The sequence below is a fragment of the Balaenoptera borealis genome, assembly GCF_965194805.1.
Source record: "Balaenoptera borealis genome assembly, chromosome: 17".
Taxonomy (NCBI): Eukaryota; Metazoa; Chordata; class Mammalia; order Artiodactyla; family Balaenopteridae; genus Balaenoptera; species Balaenoptera borealis.
Genome location: NC_138876.1, coordinates 26,537,915 through 26,559,637, shown reverse-complemented (window position 1 = coordinate 26,559,637; position 21,723 = coordinate 26,537,915). Strand labels below are relative to the sequence as shown.

General features: G+C 34.0%; 1 long non-coding RNA gene across 1 annotated transcript in view; it reads left to right on the top strand.

Annotated features, from left to right (window-relative positions):
• The first annotated feature begins 4,499 nt into the window (after positions 1–4,499).
• LOC309615195 overlaps positions 4,500–21,723 on the top strand; it is a 443,960-nt gene continuing 426,736 nt past the window's right edge. Inside the window, exon 1 of the long non-coding RNA XR_014236617.1 lies at positions 4,500–8,717. This is a non-coding gene — a long non-coding RNA (uncharacterized lncRNA). The remainder of the gene's footprint in view (positions 8,718–21,723) is intronic.

Below are 21,723 nucleotides of genomic sequence, written 5' to 3'. Positions count from 1 at the left end.
GCAAGACAGGAACACAACCCCACCCATTAGTAGAGAGGCTGTCTAAAATCATACTAAGTTAACAGACACCCCAAAACACACCACCGGACACAGCCCTGCCCACCAGAAAGACAAGATCCAGTCTCAGCCACCAGAACACAGGCACCAGTCCCCTCCACCAAAGCCTACGCAAGCCACTGAACCAAACTCACCAACAGGGGGCAGACAACAAAAACAATGGGAACTACAAACCTGCATCCTGTGAAAAAGAGACCCCAAACACAGTAAATTAAACAAAATGAGAAGACAGAGAAACATGCAGCATATTAAGGAGCAAGATAAAAACCCACCACACCAAACAACTGAAGAGGAAATAGGCATTCTACCTGAAAATGAATTCAAAGTAATGATAGTAAAGATGATCCAAAATTTTGGAAATAGAATGGAGAAAATACAAGAAACGTTTAACAAGGACCTAGAAGAACTAAAGAGGAAATAAACAACGATGAACAACACAATAAATGAAACTAAAAATTCTCTACAAGGAATCAATAGCAGAATAACTGAGGCAGAAGAACGGATAAGTGACCTGGAAGATAAAAGAGTGGATATGACTACCAAAGACCAGAATAAAGAAAAAAGAATGAAAAGAATTGAGGACAGTCTCAGAGACCTCTGGAACAATGTTAAACGCACCAACATTCGAATTATAAGGGTCCCAGAAGAAGAAGAGAAAAAGAAAGGGTCTAAGAAAATCTTTGAAGAGATTATAGTTGAAAACTTCCCTAACATGGGAAAGGAAATAATCAATCAAGTCCAGGAAGCTCAGAGAGTCCCATACACGATAAATCCAAGGACAAACATGCCAAGACATATATTAATCAAACTATCAAAAACTAAATACAATGAAAAAATATTAAAAGAGCAAGGGAAAAGCAACAAATAACATACAAGGGAATACCCATAAGGTTACCAACTGATCTTTCAGCAGAAACTCTGCAAGCCAGAAGGGAGTGGCAGGACATATTTAACGTGATGAAAGGTAAAAAAAATACAATCAAGATTACTCTACCCAGCAAGGATCTCATTCAGATTCGATGGAGAACTTAAAACCTTCACTGACAAGTAAAAGTTAAGAGAATTCAGCACCACCAAACCAGCTTTACAACAAATGGTAAAGGAACTTCTCTAGGCAGGAAACACAAGAGAAGGAAAAGACCTACAAAAACAAACCCAAAACAATTAAGAAAATGGTAATGGGAATATACATATTGATAATTCCTGTAAAAGTAAATGGATTAAATATTCTGACCAAAAGACATAGACTGGCTGAATAGATACAAAAACAAAATCTGTATATGTGCTGTCTACAAGAGACCCACTTCAGACCTAGGGACACATACAGACTAAAAGTGAGGGGATGGAAAAAGATATTCCATGCAAATGGAAATCAAAAGAAAGCTGGAGTAGCAATTCTCATATCAGACAAAATAGACTTTAAAATAAAGACTATTACAAGAGACAAAAAGATGACACTACATAATGATCAATCCAAGAGAAGATATAACAATTGTAAATATTTATGCACCCAACATAGGAGCACCTCAATACATAAGGCAAATGCTAACAGCCATAAAAGGGGAAATCAACAGTAACACAATCATAGTAGGGGACTTTAACACCCCACTTTCACCAATGGACAGATCATCAAAAATGAAAATAAATAAGGAAACAAGCTTTAAATGACATGTTGAACAAGATGGACTTAAATGATATTTATAGGACATTACATCCAAAAACAAAAGAATACATTTTCTTATCAAGTGCTCATGGAACATTCTCCAGGATAGATCATACCTTGGGTCACAAATCAAACCTTGATAAATTTAAGAAAATTGAAATCGTATCAAGTATCTTTTCCAACCACAGCACTATGAGACTAGATATCAATCACAGGGAAAAAAACTGTAAAAAATACAAACACATAGAGGCTAAACAATATGCTACTAAATAACCAAGAGATCACTGAAGAAATCAAAGGGGAAACCAAAAAATACCTAGAAACAAATGACAGTGAAAACACAATGACCCAAAACCTATGGGATGCAGCAAAAGCAGTTCTAACAGGGAAGTTTATAGCAATATAATCCTACCTCAAGAAACAAGAAAAATCTCAAATAACCTAATCTTACACCTAAAGCAATTAGAGAAAGAAGAACAAAAAACCCCAAAGTTAGCAGAAGGAAAGAAATCGTAAAGATCAGATCAGAAATAAATGAAGGGAACAATAGCAAAGATCAATAAAACTAAAAGCTGGTTCTTTGAGAAGATAAACAAAATTGATAAACAATTAGACTCATCAAGAAAAAAAGGGTGAAGACTCAAGTTAATAGAATTAGAAATGAAAAGGGAGAAGTAACAACTGACACTGCAGAAATACAAAGGATCATGAGTGATTACTACAAGCAACTATATGCCAATAAAATGGACAACCTGGAAGAAATGGACAAGTTCTTAGAAAAACACAACCTTCCAAGACTGAACCAGGAAGAAATAGAAAATATGAACAGACCAATCACAAGCACTGAAGTTGAAACTGTGATTAAAAATCTTCCAACACACAAAAGCCCAGGACCAGATGGCTTCACAGGCGAATTCTATCAAACAATTAGAGAAGAGCTAACACCTATCCTTCTCAAACTCTGCCAAAATGTAGCAGAGGGAGGAATACTCCCAAACTCATTCTACGAGGCCACCATTACCTTGATACCAAAACCAGACAAAGATGCCACAAGAAAAGAAAACTACAGGCCAATATCACTGATGAACATACATGCAAAAATCCTCAACAAAATACTAGCAAACAGAATCCAACAGCACATTAAAAGGATCATACGCCATGATCAAGTGGGATTTATCCCAGGAAAGCAAGGATACTTCAATATATGCAAATCAATCAATGTGATACACCATATTAACAAATTGAAGGATAAAAACCATATGATAATGTCAATAGATGCAGATAAGGCTTTTGACAAAATTCAACACACATTTATGATAAAAACTCTCCAGAGGGAACTTACCTCAACATAATAAAGGCCATATATGACAAACCCACAGCTAACATCTTTCTCAGTGGTGAAAAACTGAAACCATTTCCTCTAAGATCAGGAGCAGGACAAGGTTGCCCACTCTCACCACTATTATTCAATATAGTTTTGGAAGTTTTAGCCATGGCAATCAGAGAAGAAAAAGAAATAAAAGGAATCCAAATTGGAAAAGAAGAAGTAAAACTGTCACTGTTTGCAGATGAAATGATACTATACGTACAGAATCCTAAAGATTCTCTAGAAAACTACTAGAGCTAATGAATGAATTTTGTAAAGTAGCAAATGCACAGAAATCTCTTGCATTCCTATACACTAATGATGAAAAATCTGAAAGAGAAATTAAGGAAACACTCCCATTTACCATTGCAACAAAAAGAATAAAATACCTAGGAATAAACCTACCTAAGGAGACAAAAGACCTGTATGCAGAAAACAATAAGACACTCATGAAAGAAATTAAAGATGATACCAACAGATGGAGAGATATACCATGTTCTTGGATTGGAAAAATCAACATTGTGAAAATGACTGTACTACCCAAAGCAATCTACAGATTCATTGCAATCCCTATCAAACTACCAATGGCATTTTTCACAGAACTTGAACAAAATATTTCACAATTTATATGGAAACACAAAAGACCCTGAATAGCCAAAGCAATCTTGAGAAAGAAAAATGGAGCCTGAAGAATCAGGCTCCCTGACTTCAAACTGTACTACAAATCTACAGTACTCAAGACAGTATGGTACTGGCATAAAAACAGAAATATGGATCAATGGAACAGGCTAGAAAGTCCAGAGATAAACCCATGCACATATGGTTACCTTATCTATGATAAAGGAGGCAAGAATATACAATGGAAAAAAGACAGCCTCTTCAATAATTGGTGCTGGGAAAACTGGACAGCCTCATGTAAAAGAATGAAATTAGGATAATTCCTAACACCATACACAAAGATAAACTCAAAATGGATTGAAACCTAAATGTAAGGCCAGGCACTATAAAACTGTTAGAGGAAAACATAGGCAGAACACTCTATGACATAAATCACAGCAAGATAGCTTTTGACCCACCTCCTAGAAAAATGGAAATAAAAACAAAACCAGGACTTCCCTGGTGGCGCAGTGGTTGAGAATCTGCCTGCCAATGCAGGGGACACAGGTTCGAGCCCTGGTCTGGGAAGATCCCACATGCCGCGGAGCAACTGGGCCCGTGAGCCACAACTACTGAGCCTGCGCGTCTGGAGCCTGTGCTCTGCAACAAGAGAGGCCGCGATAGAGGCCCGTGCACTGCGATGAAGAGTGGCCCCCGCTTACCACAACTAGAGAAAGCCCTCGCACAGAAACGAAGACCCAACACAGCCATAAATAAATAAATAAAATAAAATAAAAAGATAACTGCTTTAAAAAAAAAAAACAAAACAAAACCAAATGGGACCTAATGAAACTTAAAGCTTTTGCACAGCAAAGGAAACCATAAACAAGACGAAAAGACAACCCTCAGAATGGGAGAAAAGATTTGCAAATGAAGCAACTGACAAAGAATTAATCTCTAAAACATACAAGCAGCTCATGCAGCTCAATATCAATAAAACAAACAACCCAATCCAAAAATGGGCAGAAGACCTAAATAGACATTTCTGCAAAGAAGATATATAGATTGCTAACAAACACATGGAAGGATGCACAACATCACTAATCATTAGAGAAATGCAAATCAAAACCACAATGAGGTCTCACCTCACACCAGTCAGAATGGCCATTATCAAAAAATCTACAAACAATATATGCTGGAAAGGGTGTGGAGAAAAGGGAACCCTCTTGCACTGTTGGTGGGAATGTAAATTGATACAGCCACTATGGAGAACAGTATGGAGGTTCCTTAAAAAACTGAAAATAGAACTACCATATGACCCAGCAGTCCCACTACTTGGGCATATACCCTGAGAAAACCATAATTCAAAAAGATTCATGTACCACAATGTTCATTGCAACTCTATTTACAATAGCCAGGACATGGAAGCAACCTAAGTGTCCATCGACAGATGAATGGATAAAGAAGATGTGGCACATATATACAATGGAATATTACTTAGCCAAAAAAAAGAAGTGAAATTGAGTTATTTGTAGTGAGGTGGATGGACCTGGAGTCTGTCATACAGAGTGAAGTTAATCAGAAAGAGAAAAACAAATAGTGTATGCTAACACATATATTGGAATCTAGAAGAAGAAAAAAAAAACGTTCTGATGAACCTAGAGCCAGGCCAGGAATAAAGACACAGATGTAGAGAATGGACTTGATGACATGGGAAGGGGGAATGGTAAGCTGGGACGAAGTGAGAGGGTGGCATTGACATATGTACACTACCAAATGTAAAATAGATAGCTAGTGGGAAGCAGCTCTGTGCTTTGCGACCACCTAGAGGTGTGGGATAGGGAGGGTGGGAGGGAGGCTCAAGAGGGAGGGGATATGGGGATATATGTATACACATAACTGATTCACTTTATTATACAGCAGGAACTAACAGAACACTGTAAAGCAATTATACTCCAATAAAGATGTTAAAAAAATAAAATAAAATATCATATTTGACTATGATGGTTTAAAACACGATGGTGAAGATCCACATTTAGAATGAGGGTGTGAAGAGGTCCACATACCTGGTCTCCAGAAAAACAACCATAACTGGTAAAAATATTTTTTACAAACCACACACACACACTTTTAAAGTGTCTGGAGTTTGTCCTCCGAGCATACAGAAAAAACCCCCACTTATTTGAGAAAATGTATTAAACCTACATAAAGCAGCAAATCTGTGGCACTTGAGTCACGACCTGCTGCCTCCTCATCCTCCCCCAGCACATGGTGGAAGATCCATTCCAGGTGGGTGTGTACAAGAAGTGGGGGCTTCCCCTTGCCCAACCCCAATTCTCCCAGATGTGTATTGCAGAAACTGTATTCCAGGTGAAAGATTGGGGGCTTTATTCCTACCTCAGCCTTCCTTGCTCCACCCAACCCCTACTCTGGGTGGTGTAGAGGCTGTATCCCAAGGCACAGCAGGCCATCCCATCAAAACCCCAGCTAGCTTCTTGGCAGAAACTGACAAGCTGCTTGTAAAATTTATATGAAAATTCAAGGGACCCAGAATACACAACAATCTTAAAAATAATAATAGTCTCGGAAAATAATAACAGAATTGAAGGACTCGTACTTCCTGATGTCTAAATTTACTACACAGCTATAGTAATCAAAACAGTATCATACTGGCAAATAGCTAGGCATAGAGATAAATGGGATTATTGAGAGTCCTGAAAGATACATTCACTTTTATGGTCAATTGAACTTTAACAAGGTTGTCAAGACAATTCAATTATGGAAAGAATAGTCCTTTCAACAAATGTGTGGAACAGTTGGCTATCTACCTGCAAAAGAATGCAGTTGGACCCCTTCTTCACACAATATACAAAAATTAACTCGCAATGAATCAAAGGCCTAAATATAAAAGTTAAAACATTTAAGCAAAAAGCAAACTAGCACATCAAATGATGCTGCATATATTAACCATTAATGAAATGTAAATCAAATCCACTGTGAGATACCACTTACAGCCACTGGAATAAAAGATATGGGTGATAAAGTGTTTAAAAGAATATGTATAAATTGGAACCCTCATATACTGCTATAAGGAATGTAAAATGCTACCTTGCTTTGAAAAAAAGTGGCGTTTCCTCAAAATTTTAAACACTGAATTACCATATGATCCAGTAATTCCACTAATTGGCCTCTACCCAAGAGAAAGGAACACATATGTCCACACAAAAACTTGTACCTGGATGTTCAGAGCAGCATTATTCAAAGTAATGAAAACAATCGGTAACAATCCAAATGTCCATTAATTGATGAATGTGTAAATAAAAGATAGTATACCCATATAATACAGTGTGATTTCAGTGATTAAAAAGAATGAAGTACTGATACATTCTAGTACCTGGATGAACTTTGAACACATTATGCTAAATGAAAGAATTTGGTCACGAAAGACCACATATTATATGATTACATTTATATGGCATACCCCAAATAGGCAAATTTATAGGGACAGAAAATAGATTGGCACTTGCCTACAGCCAGAGGGGTTGAGGGGAAATAAGACATTGCTGCTAATGTGCATGGAGTCTCTTTGTGCGAGAATGAAAATGTTCTAAAATTGGTCATGGTAATGGTTCCATATATATATGACTATACTAAAAACCATTGAAGTATACATTTTTGCATGGGTGAGTGTATATGAATTATATCTCAAGCTGTTCTTTAAACAATACAACTTCTGTATTTGCAGCATATAAGCCTTCTTAATATTAAATGATGTGAGATTTTTGTATGTATAAGGTCAAGAAAACATTTAATTTAAAAAGCACTATATTCTGGATAAAAGAAAGATTGATATTAATGAAAACAAACCACATAATACCACTTTTGGGGATAATCTTGCACTAGTGTTAGTCCTTTTTCTACTGATACAGTAGAAAGAATGCTCTAATTTGTCTGAGTGCAAATTAATTGATCAAGCTAGGCAACCAAGCTGTGTATTTCAGGGGAAATAAAGTACTTAAGAGCATGAACTGAATACCCAGATTATTTGGGTTAAGATTCTTGACTGACACTTATGTGCATAACTTTGACAAAGTTACTTAAACATTCTGTGTCTTTGTTTCTTCGTTTGTTAAATGGCAATAATACTAGTGCTTATGAGGGTTAAATAAGTTTATCACACAGAGCAATTCCTAATTTTTTTTTTTTTTATTATTTCCTACAATAAGTGCTACCAGTTCTTCTGGTATGACTATCTTTGAGATGAAGTTGGCAAAATATAAATGTGTATATATACAATCTGAATTATTAAAATATGTAAGGTTTATTTAATAGATGCATAAGAAATTTTATATTGATTAACAGTGTTAATGAGATTATACATAGGTAAAAACACATCAAATTTTACACTTAAATATGTTAACCTTTTTTTGATGTCAATTATACATCAATCAATAAACTCAAACAAAATAATATACATGTATCACTTACAGGATATTTTCCAAACTTGATCTTATACGAGGCACAAAGATTATCTCAAGAAATATTAAACGAGATTTTTAAACAAATGGGTAATGATATCAATTAATAATTATATCTTAAATTTAAAGTGCTAATCATGACAACAACAAAAACAGGAATACCTATTTGTAAAACAAATATTAGATTAAAAATGATGAGATATAGAGAAGAAGAAATAAGACTAAATTGTGCATATCTAGGCTAACTTTTGTGGGACTTTTTTGTTTGTTTCTTTAAATTTATTTATTTATTTATGTATGGCTGCTTTGGGTCTTCGTTGCTGTGCACGGGCTTTCTCTAGTTGCGGCGAGTGGGGGCTACTCTTTGTTGCAGTGCGTGGGCTTCTCATTTCAGTGGCTTCTCGTTGCAGAGCATGGGCTGTAGGTGCACGGGCTTCAGTAGTTGTGGCACAAGGGCTTAGTTGCTCTTCTGCATGTGGGATCTTCCCAGACCAGGGCTCGAACCCATGTCCCCTGCATTGGCAGGTGGATTCTTAACCACTGCACCACCAGGGAAGTCCCTGTTTGTTTCTTTAATTGTGTGATTTCCCTGGAGTTAAAGGGAAACCTGTCTTCCTTAGGCTTACTTTTATATGTACCTTTCACTGCCTCTTCCCAGTCACCTATTGCAGCTCTGAAACTTTATTCAGTATGGATTGAGCACATCACATCATCATCAACCATCAGCCTTCTTCCTCACTCTCTTACCTCTGTCATCCACTGTGGAACCCTCTGTCCTTCCCAGTTTGGAATGTTTGCTCACTGTGTCTTCTCTACATTAGGCATCCTGGCTCATTCCTTAATCATCATCCACAGAATTCTCTAAACATCCTTCTGGAAGTGATGGCTCTCACGCTTCTATTGTTTCTTGAGATTTGTGTCTTTTTTTTTCTTGGTTTACTACAGCACATTTGGTATGTAACAAATCTCCCAGTGGCTTTCCAATGTAAATGGATGGAAGATCAATTTATTAAAATGCTACAATCTGAATATGTCTTTATTCTACCCTAATTTTAGATTTAGAATTTGGCTAGAGGTAGAATTCTAGCTGGAAATATTTCTCTTTTATAATTTTGAAGACTTTGTTCACATTGCTTCTGTCTTCCAGCATTATCATCAAGACATCCAATGCCGTTTTTAACGCTTATCCTTTGCAGATGATGTTATTTTTATTATTTGTTGCTTTATTTAAAAGAAGTAAGAATATACATGCTTATTATTGAAACACACACACAAACAAACATAAAACAAAAAAGGAAAAAAGAAAAGGCAGGATAAACCAGAAACAAATGAAACTGGTTATCTGTAACACTTCTCTGACTCTATCTTTTGTGTGTGTGTGTGTGTGTTTGTGTGTTTTCCCTTATTTAGCTGTAAGTATAATTTAAATGATTCCTGAGACACAAAGCTAGAATTGGAAAATATCCTGTGCCATGAAAAGCCCACACTAAAGCCCACACTAAATATTAATCAATATTTGGCAATATTGTTTTTGTTTTTGTTCTTCTTTTTTCCTTTTGATTCCCTTCACTCATTTCTCCCACTCCCCATCCCCCCATCTGGCAACCTCCAATCTCTTCTCTGTATCTATGAGCTTGTTGTTGTTTTTCAGTTGCACATATAAGGTAGATCATATGATATTTGTCTTTTTTGTCTGATTCATGTCACTTAGCATAATGCCCTCAAGGTCCATTCATGTCATTACAAATGGCAAGATTTCATTCTTATTTATGGCTGAATAATCTCTCTATATATACATATATATCATATTTTCTTTATCCATTCATCCATCAGTGGACACTTAGCTTGTTTCCACGTCTTGGCTATTGTAAATAATGCTGCAGTGAATACGGGGGTGCATATATTTTTGAGTTAGTGTTTTCATTTTCTTTGGATAAATATCCAGAAGCAGAATTGCTGGATCATATGGAAGTTCTATTTTTATTTTTTTGAGGAACTTCATACTGTTTTCCAAAGTGGCTGCACCAATTTACATTCCCATCAACAGTGCACAAGGGCTCCCTTTTCTCCACATCCTTCCCAACACTTGATATTTCTTGTCTTTTTGATAATAGTCATTCTAACAGGTGTGAGGTGATATGTTATTATGGTGTTGATTTGCATTTCCCTGATGATTAATTATATTGAGCAACTTTTATTTTTTTTAATTTATTTTTTATTATCTTGGCTGCATTGGGTCATTTTTTACTGTGTGTGAGCTTTCTCTAGTTGCAGCAAGAGGGGGCTACTCTTCGTTGCAGTGCAAGGGCTTCTCGTTGTGGTGGGTTCTCTTTGTTGCGGAGCACAGGCTCTAGGTGCATGGGCTTCAGTAGTTGTGGCTTGCGGGCTCTGTAATTGTGGCTCGTGGGCTCTAGAGTGCAGGATTCTCTAGAGTGGATTCTTAACCACTGTGCCACCAGGGAAGTCCTATTGAGCAAATTTTAATGTACTTGTGGACCACCTGTATGTCCTCTTTGGAAAATTGTCTATTCAGATCTTCTGCCTATTTTTTAATCGGTTTTTTTTTTGCTATTGAATTTTATGAGTATTTAAATATTTTTGATATTAGCCCCTCATCAGATACTGATTTTCAATTATTTTCTCCTATTCGATAGGTTGCCTTTTAATTTTTTTGATGATTTCCTTTGCTGTGCAAAAGCTTTTTAGTATGATGTAGTCCCAATTATTTATTTTTGATTTTGTGTTTTTGCTTTTGGTGTCAGATTTAAAAATCATTGCCAAGACCTATGTCAAGGAGCTTACTGCCTGTGTTTTCTTATAGGAGTTTTATGGTTTCAAGTCTATATTCAAGACTTTAGTCCATTTGGAATTTTTTGTGTGTGTATATTTTTTTGTGTATAGTATAAGATAGTGGTCAGGTTTCATTCTTTTGCATGTGAAAAAAACACCATTTATTGAAGAGACTGTATTGTATATTCTTGGCTCCTTTGTATAAATTAATTGACTACATATGCATGGTTTATTTCTGGGGTATCTATTCTGTTCCATTGATCTATGTGTCTTTTTTATGCCAATACCATACTGTCTTATTTAGTATAGCTTTATAATGTAGTTTGAAATCAGGGCTTGTGTTGCCTCCAACTTTGTTCTCTCAAAGAGATTTTTTGTTAGTTTGTTTCTTTCTGGACCCTTTATATACTTCTGTTCATCTTCAGTGCTCTGATAATTCATTATTATGCACATTGGTGTGAATCTTTATTCATCTTATTGGGTGGGCCATTCCACTATGAAAACTTTTCTTTTTTAATCTTGGGCATTTTTATTAAACTATTCATTTGATAATTCTTATTTCTTTCTATGCTCTGTTTTTCTACATTGTCTTTCATGAGCAGACATTGCTCCTACAGATTAATTCTCTAACTTTATCTTTTTTCCTCCCATATAATATATCTTTGTTTTTTAGTACATTTTCTTGGAGGTCTCTTCACTTTATCTTCCACTCTTCATAATGACTTTCTATTTTTATTATATATACTTGATATATATAGTAATATTATTATTGTGTTAAGTAAATAAAAATATGTATTTATCTTTATAATTATGTTATTTTTCTACTATTGGTGTTTTTATGAAATAATCATTTATAGTTTTTGTATAATTTTTTTTGGTCCCTGTAATCTCTCGCTTTTCTCTTTCCTTTTTCTTTTACTATTTTTCTCTTTCATTCAGAGGCTTTATTTCTACTGATTCCTGATGCTACATTTCCCTCTATAATTTAAAACAATATTAAAATGTGTATTGACTTGTTATATTCACAAATTTGGTGCAAAACTGCAAGGCACTTCTCAGTATGGGTTCCTTAAATTTTTTTATTGATAGTTTTGTTTTCTTGTTTTGGTTAGTTCCCTAGAGAGATATATGTCATATCTACTTTGAGGCTTTGAGACTGGTTGTCAGAATTCTGGGACCTGGTAAAGAAAAGGTGGACTGGGGTTATCAGAGTGCAACATTTCTTTTCATTATCTTACTCTTATATACTAGTTTCTCTTTTCCTTAGGTGTGCAAACATTTCCAGAGAGCAAAAAGTAATTCCTCTCTACCCTTCCCCTCAGATTCTTCCCTGGTACAGGTGGGTCATTCATATGCTATGTGATGTAAGAAAGGGGAGCTAAATATTTAACACTTCCTCATAAATCTTTCCACCAATCCTTGTTCTCAGCCCCACTCTGCATCCCTGGCTTCTGAGGTATATGGTGTCTCCATGTCCAAGAAGTGTTCTAATTCTTAACAAACAAATAATTTTGCTTATTGGCTTTTTCTTTCTTTTCCCCAACTCTTTGAAGGATTAGATTTCACATTTTTTGATTGTTCAATAGTCTGTAATTGTCCATCATATTTTGTTTCCAAGATATTTGTTCACCTATTTTTTTCATTAATTTAACAATATTTTATATATTGTTCAATGAGTTATTAATTACAAGTTTAAAAAAAGATAAGGATTGAAATATATAGAGAGTTGATAAAAGCCAACTTCCTTTTATTAAATATATATATATTAATTATGTCATTCACTGCTTTGAAATATTCACCTTCTAACTCCTAAAAACTTACATAATATAATCCACTTTCTCAGGGAATATTAGTTTTTTTGTTTGTTTGTTTGATTGCCCAAAGCATTAATCACAGTATACCTCTTCTCATTTACTTTTTATTACTTTGACTGGTACTGTGTACTTTGGTTACAGTAATAGTCTTGTCCTCAAAATATGCAAGACCCTTCCTTAAACTGTAGTTTGGTATGTAATTTTCTTCTTATGCTCCAGAATTGTCTTGTACTCCATTCCCAAATGGCAAAATTCTAATTATAAAAAGAAAAGCAACAATAATGATTCCCCCTACAATATTTTCTGCTCTGTAAAACCTTTACCTTTTCCAGGGAAGGTTAGCCACCACTTCTTTTATTACCATAATATTACATTAATTTACCTATCTTATCTTTTACAGCAATATCTTTGCAGTTATTTGTACAGATGTGTGCTCACCTAATAGCTAACTGTTGAAGATATAAGCCTAGAAATAATTATGTGTTTTTTTCTCTAGTGCTTAGCTGTTTCTCATGCACATAAATCTTCAATAAATTTTTTTTTTAATAGTAATCTTTTATTTATTTATTTATTTATTTTTATATTTTATTTTTGGCTGTGTTGGGTCTTCGTTTCTGTGTGGGCTTCCTCTAGTTGTGGCGAGCGGGGGCCACTCTTCATTGCGGTGCGCGGGCCTCTTCACTATCGCGGCCTCTCTTGTTGTGGAGCACAGGCTCCAGACGCGCAGGCTCAGTAATTGTGGCTCACGGGCCCAGTTGCTCCGCGGCATGTGGGATCTTCCCGGACCAGGGCTCGAACCCGTGTCCCCTGCATTAGCAGGCAGATTCTCAACCACTGCGCCACCAGGGAAGCCCCAATAAATTATTTTTGAGTAATGTTATAATTTTAGGTTTAAAGTGCTAATGGTGTATTTTTTTATTTCATTAGTGAAATGAAATAGGTAGCATATTTTGTTTTTCTCAGATGTATGTTTGGTGGCTATGGATTAGAAAGCCTTGAGTGTTTTACATATATATATATATATATATAATCACCCCAAAATGACTTCAGTAAATGGTTTTATTTCCCTGTTGTATAAGTTACATTTAAAATGGCTTAATATACAAAGGAAGGATAGTACATATGAAGTAAAATACAAACAAATGTACACAAAAATCATATAAGGAATTAATTCTGAAAGTGTTACCTGTGTGTGCCACGCAGTTGAACTAGTTTTCTACACACACACACACACACACACACACACGTAGTGAATCAGTCTTGATTTTAAACAGTGGTAAAATGTAACTATAAGAAAGTATCTTCTAGTTAAGCAGTGAGTATAAAATCAGCAATTAGAATGTACATTTGATAAAACATTGATAAGGGTAATGACAAAGTTTCCGTAGGTTGGGGCAAATTATTTAATATGTATTTACTTATTTTGAACTTACTGACCTCACTAAACATGCCATGCCTCCTGAAATGGTATACTTTACATCATCCCTCATTACGTAAGAGATATGTAAAACTTCACCCATTTTCTTTTTCATGCTCTCACCAAAATAAGCAACTTATTTTGAATTTACGGAAATAGGAAGGGGTCTTTTTATACTAAAAAGGCAAATATCTTGCCTTGTAAGCATTTACCCTTAAAAAAATCAAATGTAATGTTTGGAGTATCTGTTGAGATTGTCAACTTTGAGCCTCTTAAAATACATGCACAAACAACTGTGAATGCTGTGACTTTTATGATCAATAAAATACATTTATTCCTCTTTGCTATTGTTTTTTAAACAGCATATTACTATAACTGTCAAACAAGTCTGAGTCTATGAGTCTCTTTTCAAGCTCCTTCTTCACAATCTGCAAATCCAGAGTAAAAATACCCTGGCTATTGTGGAATGCTCTAACTAATGAAAAGCTATCTTTGCAACCAAACTGGTTATTGCAGTGCTCCTGAGAACAGATGTGGCCTGAATACAGTAGTCAATACCACAGTCATTTATGAACATTTGATGGAAAATTGAATAACAGACACTTTTTTTAATGCTAGTTCCATTCAGTTATACCTTACTCACATAGGCTATGCAAGGTCAGTTACTTTAACTTTGCCATATTTCTCAACAGAATGTTCTTGCCCATGCATTTCTTTTGTCCATTTTTCTGTTATTCTTTTGCTTTTGAATCACATGTGTCATGGCATTATACCAACATCAGAAAACGGGAGAGTCCAGTTAAACACACAAACTAAATTACCTGGGGTTTTAATTTGAATTTTTTTAAAAGAGGTCCTTTTTTCTTTCCCTAAACAGAGTTGATAGGATGGTTCTTACTTTTCCCTCAAGAGTATAACAGGACAATGCATAAGATAAAACACATTTTGTTTGAGGTTTTGTAAATGATTTTGACCTTTTTAGATAGATATAGTGAAAATAAGATTTTGTAACATTTCTATTTTTGTAATATTTTTATTTTCTACCATGAGAAAGACAGATTTATTAATATACGTGTTGCTAACTGCTGCCTTATATACTTTTGCAGCATATTCCTAAAAGTAATACTAGAAATCATTTAACCCTATTTAAAGAGATTTCACATCTGATGATCCATAGTGCATTTAATATATCAACACACTAAAATCTTTGCCAATGTATTTTCAAACTAAATCAAAGTGACAAAGTGATTGGGAAACATCATAAATTCCGGATAGGATAAACTCTGTCAAGTAGAGGGCTATTGATATTTTAACCAATGTTAGTTTCTTTAAATTTTTCTTACCTTTTTCATATTTACCTTTTTTTTGGTTTAAAGTTATGGAATTTTAGATTCATTCCTCTTTAAATTTTTTCACAGTAGCACATTTTTATTCTGACAATGTGAAATAATGTGTAGACCTCGGCCACCAACTTGACTTTGCAAACAAATGTTTAAAAATAGTTTTTCTAAAGCAAACTTGGCCTATGGAAATGTCACCGACTCAGAGAGTATGGACTTCTACCATACCCAGTATCCCTGTCCGGTTCCTCAGTGTCAGTCCTATCAATGACTGAATGCTGTTGAAGCATGCATGTTTGAATTTCTTAGCGATGGTAAAAGAGCAACCTTTCAGTGATTCTCTCTGGAGAGTGTGACCTCAAACCTACTGCTGTCAAACAGTTATCAGTATCTCAACAGAAATGAATGCTTCTTAGAGTATTACACTAAGATTATTTTCTCTGACCCCACCTTCCATTCCTATAAAATCAACTCTTAGACTTACTATAGCCACTAGAGGGGCTAAGAACCAGGACAGAATCTTAACGACACTCTCTGTATTATCGCTTTGGCTTGCTTGTGTTTTTGCAGGGACAATATAAGAAAATGCCCAATGAAAACATCTTTGTATTCCTATAAAGATTTTATGGAAAGAGCTGATGATTTCAAAAGTAATTAGGTAGAAGAAAATAAACTTGGATGTTCAATCAGTTTAAAGTAAATATAAAACAATAATTTCCTAGCTTTTCAGAATTATTATTTATTTGACCTTTAAAAGACATTGTTTAAAAGACAATGGTTACACAAACATCATATTCTCTAATTTAATGTTAAAATAAAATACACAATAGAAAGTATGTTTTTTGAAATAAGAAATTAACTTGTAATTATCTAGTGCAATGTTAGAGTCGTGCTCTCCTGAAACCCTAACATTCACAAACTAGTTGTTCTAAAGAAAAAAAATCTGTAGTTAAAAAAAATTTTTATTAAAGCGATACCTTATAGTTTCCTTAAGGTTCACAAAAGATATTAATTTATTTGAAACTCCAAGAAACAGTTAAAAAAAAGTTTAGCTTCTTTATCATTTCCCAGAGATACCTGATAATGAAAAACTTTTTTCAAGGCCCACTAATTATAATCTTAATATTCCAAGTTTAACATTTAAGAAAACTTTTTTTCTATATCATGGCTTGGCAAACTTTTTCAATAAGGGCCATAGAGTAAATATTTTTGGCTTTACAGGCCAGAAAGTCTCTGTTATCTCTGTCACCACTACCGAACTCTACCATTGTAGTGTGAAAGCAGCCATAAGCAGACAGAAACAAAATGGGCGTGACTGTGTTCCAATAAAATTTCATATACAAAATTCTGAAGAAGGCTAGATTTGCCCATTTGTTGGCTGATTCCTAATCCATAGCACCTATTCTCAATCTGTAGTTCACAAGGCCTATGATAAAAGGATGTGCTTTATTGGTGAAAATCAGGGAGAGTAAGTAGACCAAGATCTTCTGTGCTTCACTTATAGCTGCTCAGTCTGATAGCTGTTACTTTTCACAAGCTATTAGTTAAACTAAGTCTACTCTAATAATTTAATCTAATCTCTGCATTCCTCATCTATAAAATGTAATGAGAATTATTTCTTTCTAAGAAGCTGTTACTAAGTATGTATAAAATAAAATTTATAAATTATCTAGTATCATATAAGCACTTGGCCAGATTTACAGTTGTTGCCTTTTTAGTATTTTACAGATACATGTAATACTGTCATAGAATTAGTCTGCTGCTAAAACATAATTTAAAATAATAGATTAAGATTTCTTCAGCTTTATGTTCAGTTGTTTAAAAAGCTTTTATAAATATTTTTAAAAACCCACGAATATTCAGTTAATGTTTTTTATCTATTTGGAGATTATTTTTTCTCTATGAAGAAGCTTTTTCAGGGCTTAATATCTTGTTTTTTTCTATTTCTGTACAATCATTTTACTCTTGTCTAATGAAAAGTGTGATTATTGAAACTGCTCAAGTTTCTATTTTCATATTTGTTGCAAGAATGTAGCAATGAGCATGTGCCCTACATAAAGCAATTAATATGACTTTCAAGTAGGCAAATAAACTCAGGATATATGTTTGCCCCTAACCAAACTTTCCTTTATTCTTTCAATGTGGCACCTAATTGGGAAACTTTCATTTTACTAATTTACATGTATCCATCATGTATCCAAATGCTTTTTGGAATAGCCTGTTTATACATAAAAATACACATGCATAGAAAAACAAATATCATACACTTAAAAGACTTAATTAGTAGTTAAAGACACTCTTCAACTTTTATGGTACTCTGTGTGATATTTCATAGAAAATAAGGGTAAACAGTAAAAGCCAGGTTTTAATTGAAATAGGCTAGTAAATCTCTTTAGTCTTAATGATTCTTTGGTAAAGAGAATAACCCAAGAATTTTCTTTTTAAATTAAAAAAAAAAAAATATATATATATATGCTCTTGAGTTTCTCTCAGACCTATGACCATATACTGGAGGCAATATGTCTTTTACAGAAAAATGGTGGGTATAATTTAAATACTAGCTCTGCCACATGAAAGCTTCAGTTCTTTGTGCCCTCACTCTTCATCTACAAATTGGAGGCAATAATGTCTGTCTAGACACTCTTAAAAAGCATCAATAATAAGTTTTCAAACTTGGTATCACCTTGGAATAATTTGTGGATGGAATCCAGACATCAGCAGTTTTGATATCCTCCCAGGTGATTCTAATTTACAGCCAGCTACAAGAATTATAGGCCTGCAGCAAGGGTTTTCATACCTAAAAATTGATCTACTGAGGTTCTAGTTAAAATCCAGATTCTGAGTAGTGCTGGGAGGTTCTCAGATTCTGAACTTCTGAAAAACTCATAGATGATGCTGGTGCTTGTGGTTCATGGACTACACTTGGATTATCAAGGGCTTGAAAGATACTAACCTACTGTCCACACAAGAGGTTTGAAAAAGTATAAAATTGAAAACAGATTTATTTATTTATTTCTAATTCACTGATGTGGTGCAACTTCTACACTCGGCAAATTAATTTGCAGCTTAAGTCACAACCTTTATTATTATTAAAATTATTATTACTATTATATAATTATTTAAATAATTTGAGCATTTTATTTCTGAAAAACTAATGATCACTCCTTTCTCTCTGAGGTAAAACTGAAAACTAAAAAATAAACATATATCTTGCTTTATTCTTTTTATTTATGTAAAAAAACCATTAAAACTGGGAGAATGAATAAATAGCATTTTTACTTATAAATGGAAATAACAAAATTATATAAATTCTGAATGAAATTTGAACTTTTTATATTAAAAATAACCTCATATTCTTCATGCTACAGTATCAAAGCAGCTTTCTAAGCTACACACACACACACACACACACACACACACAATAGTGTGCTTAAAAACAGAATTATATTAGCATGGATATTAGATGGGTGCTTCTGAAGAATTGTAGCCATTACATTTTAGAACTCTTTTGTCTTCTTTCCAAATAAGCTAGTGATATTAATGAGGCTTTCTGGTTTTGCCTGAAGAGTTTCTTAAAATTGTTACTGGGCTTCAGAGAGATTACCTCATGTTGTACCTATATTTTATTTCATATACTATCACTCTTCCCAAAGGATATGTTTTTCAGTGATTGAAAATTTCTTATTGGAGGAAATATAAGGAAAAAAATAAAACAGATTGCTCAAAGAAATGCTAGATGTTTCTTTCTCTTTTGAAATGTGTTTTAAAATAATTACTTGAAAAAGATTATATTTGTTCATACTTATCTGTTTAATCAGGATTTATTGCAGAGGAACAGAAGCTCATAGATTAGTGCCACATAGTATAGTTATAAAACGTGGGGTTTTTGGAGGGGGTGTAGAGGAGGGCTTACAAGCAGAGAGAGAGCAGAGCACACAAGATCCCCAGGCTCCCATGGTCTCATAGAGAGCTGTGCCCAGTGGGCAGTGCTAGACTACACTCATAATGGCTGCTCCTCCATTACAGGGTGCCCTCGCCTCCTGAGTGATTTATTATAGGGACAGTGAGTCAGGGATCTTCTAATTGAAGTCATAAGAATAAAAGTTGCTACTGGTTGAGGAAAAGGCCCAGATACAAATTGGGAACTTCCCAAGTTAAGCAGCTCGTATGAACCTCTTCTTCCTATGGGTTGATTCAGCCCTGGGCACCAGCTCTCTGATAAGTATGTATATACTCATTCTGCTCATTAATCATTACATGATTTTGGTAAAGAATACCATGAAAAAAGTTTTGTATATAATAAGAGTTCCAAAATACGTTGAAGTACAAATCTAAAGCATGCAATTAATTAGAAACTGTACACCAATTCTTGTACTTTACTTGGAAATTTTCATACTAAATAAACATACACAGTATACATTTAAATTCAATCTTTCAAAATATTTCTCTGTTAAAAGAGCGTTATTAAAATTTTATTTGTTACATACAAAGCTTTATAATCATTTGCCAGTAAGGACTCGGTCATTAAAATGTCCAGTGTTGCAATGAAATATGAAGTAAATATTAATAAGGACCCAGGTTCTAGGCTAGATTATCTCTGAAATATATTAGAAACATGTACTTATTAACTTTTATTATTATTAATAAATATTTAAATGTATATTATCAAATTGATCTCAATAAATAAGATGGCATTTATCAATTTAAATTATGTAAGATTACAAGCATAAAAAATAATTCATGTAGTATCACAATGAGTAAAAACAGAAACATAAATTGTTTACTGGTAATAGAATGGAATTAAGAGAAAAACAATAGAAACAACAATGTAAATATAAAAGCTACCTGAGTGCAAGTGATTTTCTTCATTTACTATTTCTATGATTTTGTATAAATCACTTAAAGTCCTAGGAACTTGTCTCTTCATTTGTAAAACAAGAATAAAGCCTAACACACACACGTGCATGTGTGCACATACAAAGGCGATGTACCGGGTTACATGATTACCTAATTACTGTTTTATGGCTGAGCCACAATGCATAGACGTTGCCATTGCTAAAATCTTTTTGTTTCATCATGAAATTTTGGGAAAAATCATACACACAGACACACATACTCTTAAATATGGAGAGTACCTAAACACTTCCAGAGATTATCTATTTATGCAAATAGTGAAAATGTGTATTTTCTTATCTTTTTGAATACATATTTTGTAGGATATGATCAAAATAACTGAGCCACATCTGTATTGTATTATAATTATAACTGTGTTGTAAAATGTATTATAATTGCTCAGAGACAGTAATCATTATTCATTGAAAGAAATGTTATACACCAATTAAATGCAAGAAAATGTTCAAGAATCCCTGGGTAAACCAAAACTAAATACATATTTTTGTCTGTAGTAAGAAACATCCCCAAATGGATGTGAAAACATACGTGAAAAATAAGAAGAGACATAGAGAGGAAGGAGTGTAAAACATCCAGTTGAACAATTCAGGTATGATTACTTCAGAGTTGGCATTTGACATGATCCATGAATGATGGATAGAGTATTTATTGGTAGAGGTTGTGGGAAAAGGACTATTTCTATAAAGCTTTACAATACACATTTTGTATTATCAAGTGGGATTCCACTTGTATAGGTCAATGCATCTTCCATTAAAAAAAGAAAAACAACACAAAGGCCACTGCCATAATTTTTTCTTGATCTGTTTGTTTTCTCTGAAATATTAAGATATTGTCTTTTCTTATATCTAGCAGTCTTTTTGTCAGTTTTTTTCTGTTGATGTTGTTTTTGGCATCTTAAGATTGGAATAATTTTAAAAGAAATTTACCTATATGGTATATGTTCAATCTCTATGCTCAGAAAATTACAAAAATACAAATTTAGAAATATATCTTAACAATTGAAATGTTCATATAAAGTATATCATAATAAATGATACCTTTTCTACCATCATAGAGCATATCTCTGAACAAGTGTTGTGTTTGTAAGCATTGGAAAAGGCATCTTAATCAAGATGTCAATCACATATAAAACACGTTCCTAATCACACCTCGGGGCAATAACAGTATTAACTAGCTCCTTTTCTAAGATTTAAGGAGTGTTACGCCTAATTGATTTTACATTAGCAATGGCCTGAATCACTTTTAATACAAGCTTATTCCCAATTATTGAGACTGTGACTTGATTTTGAA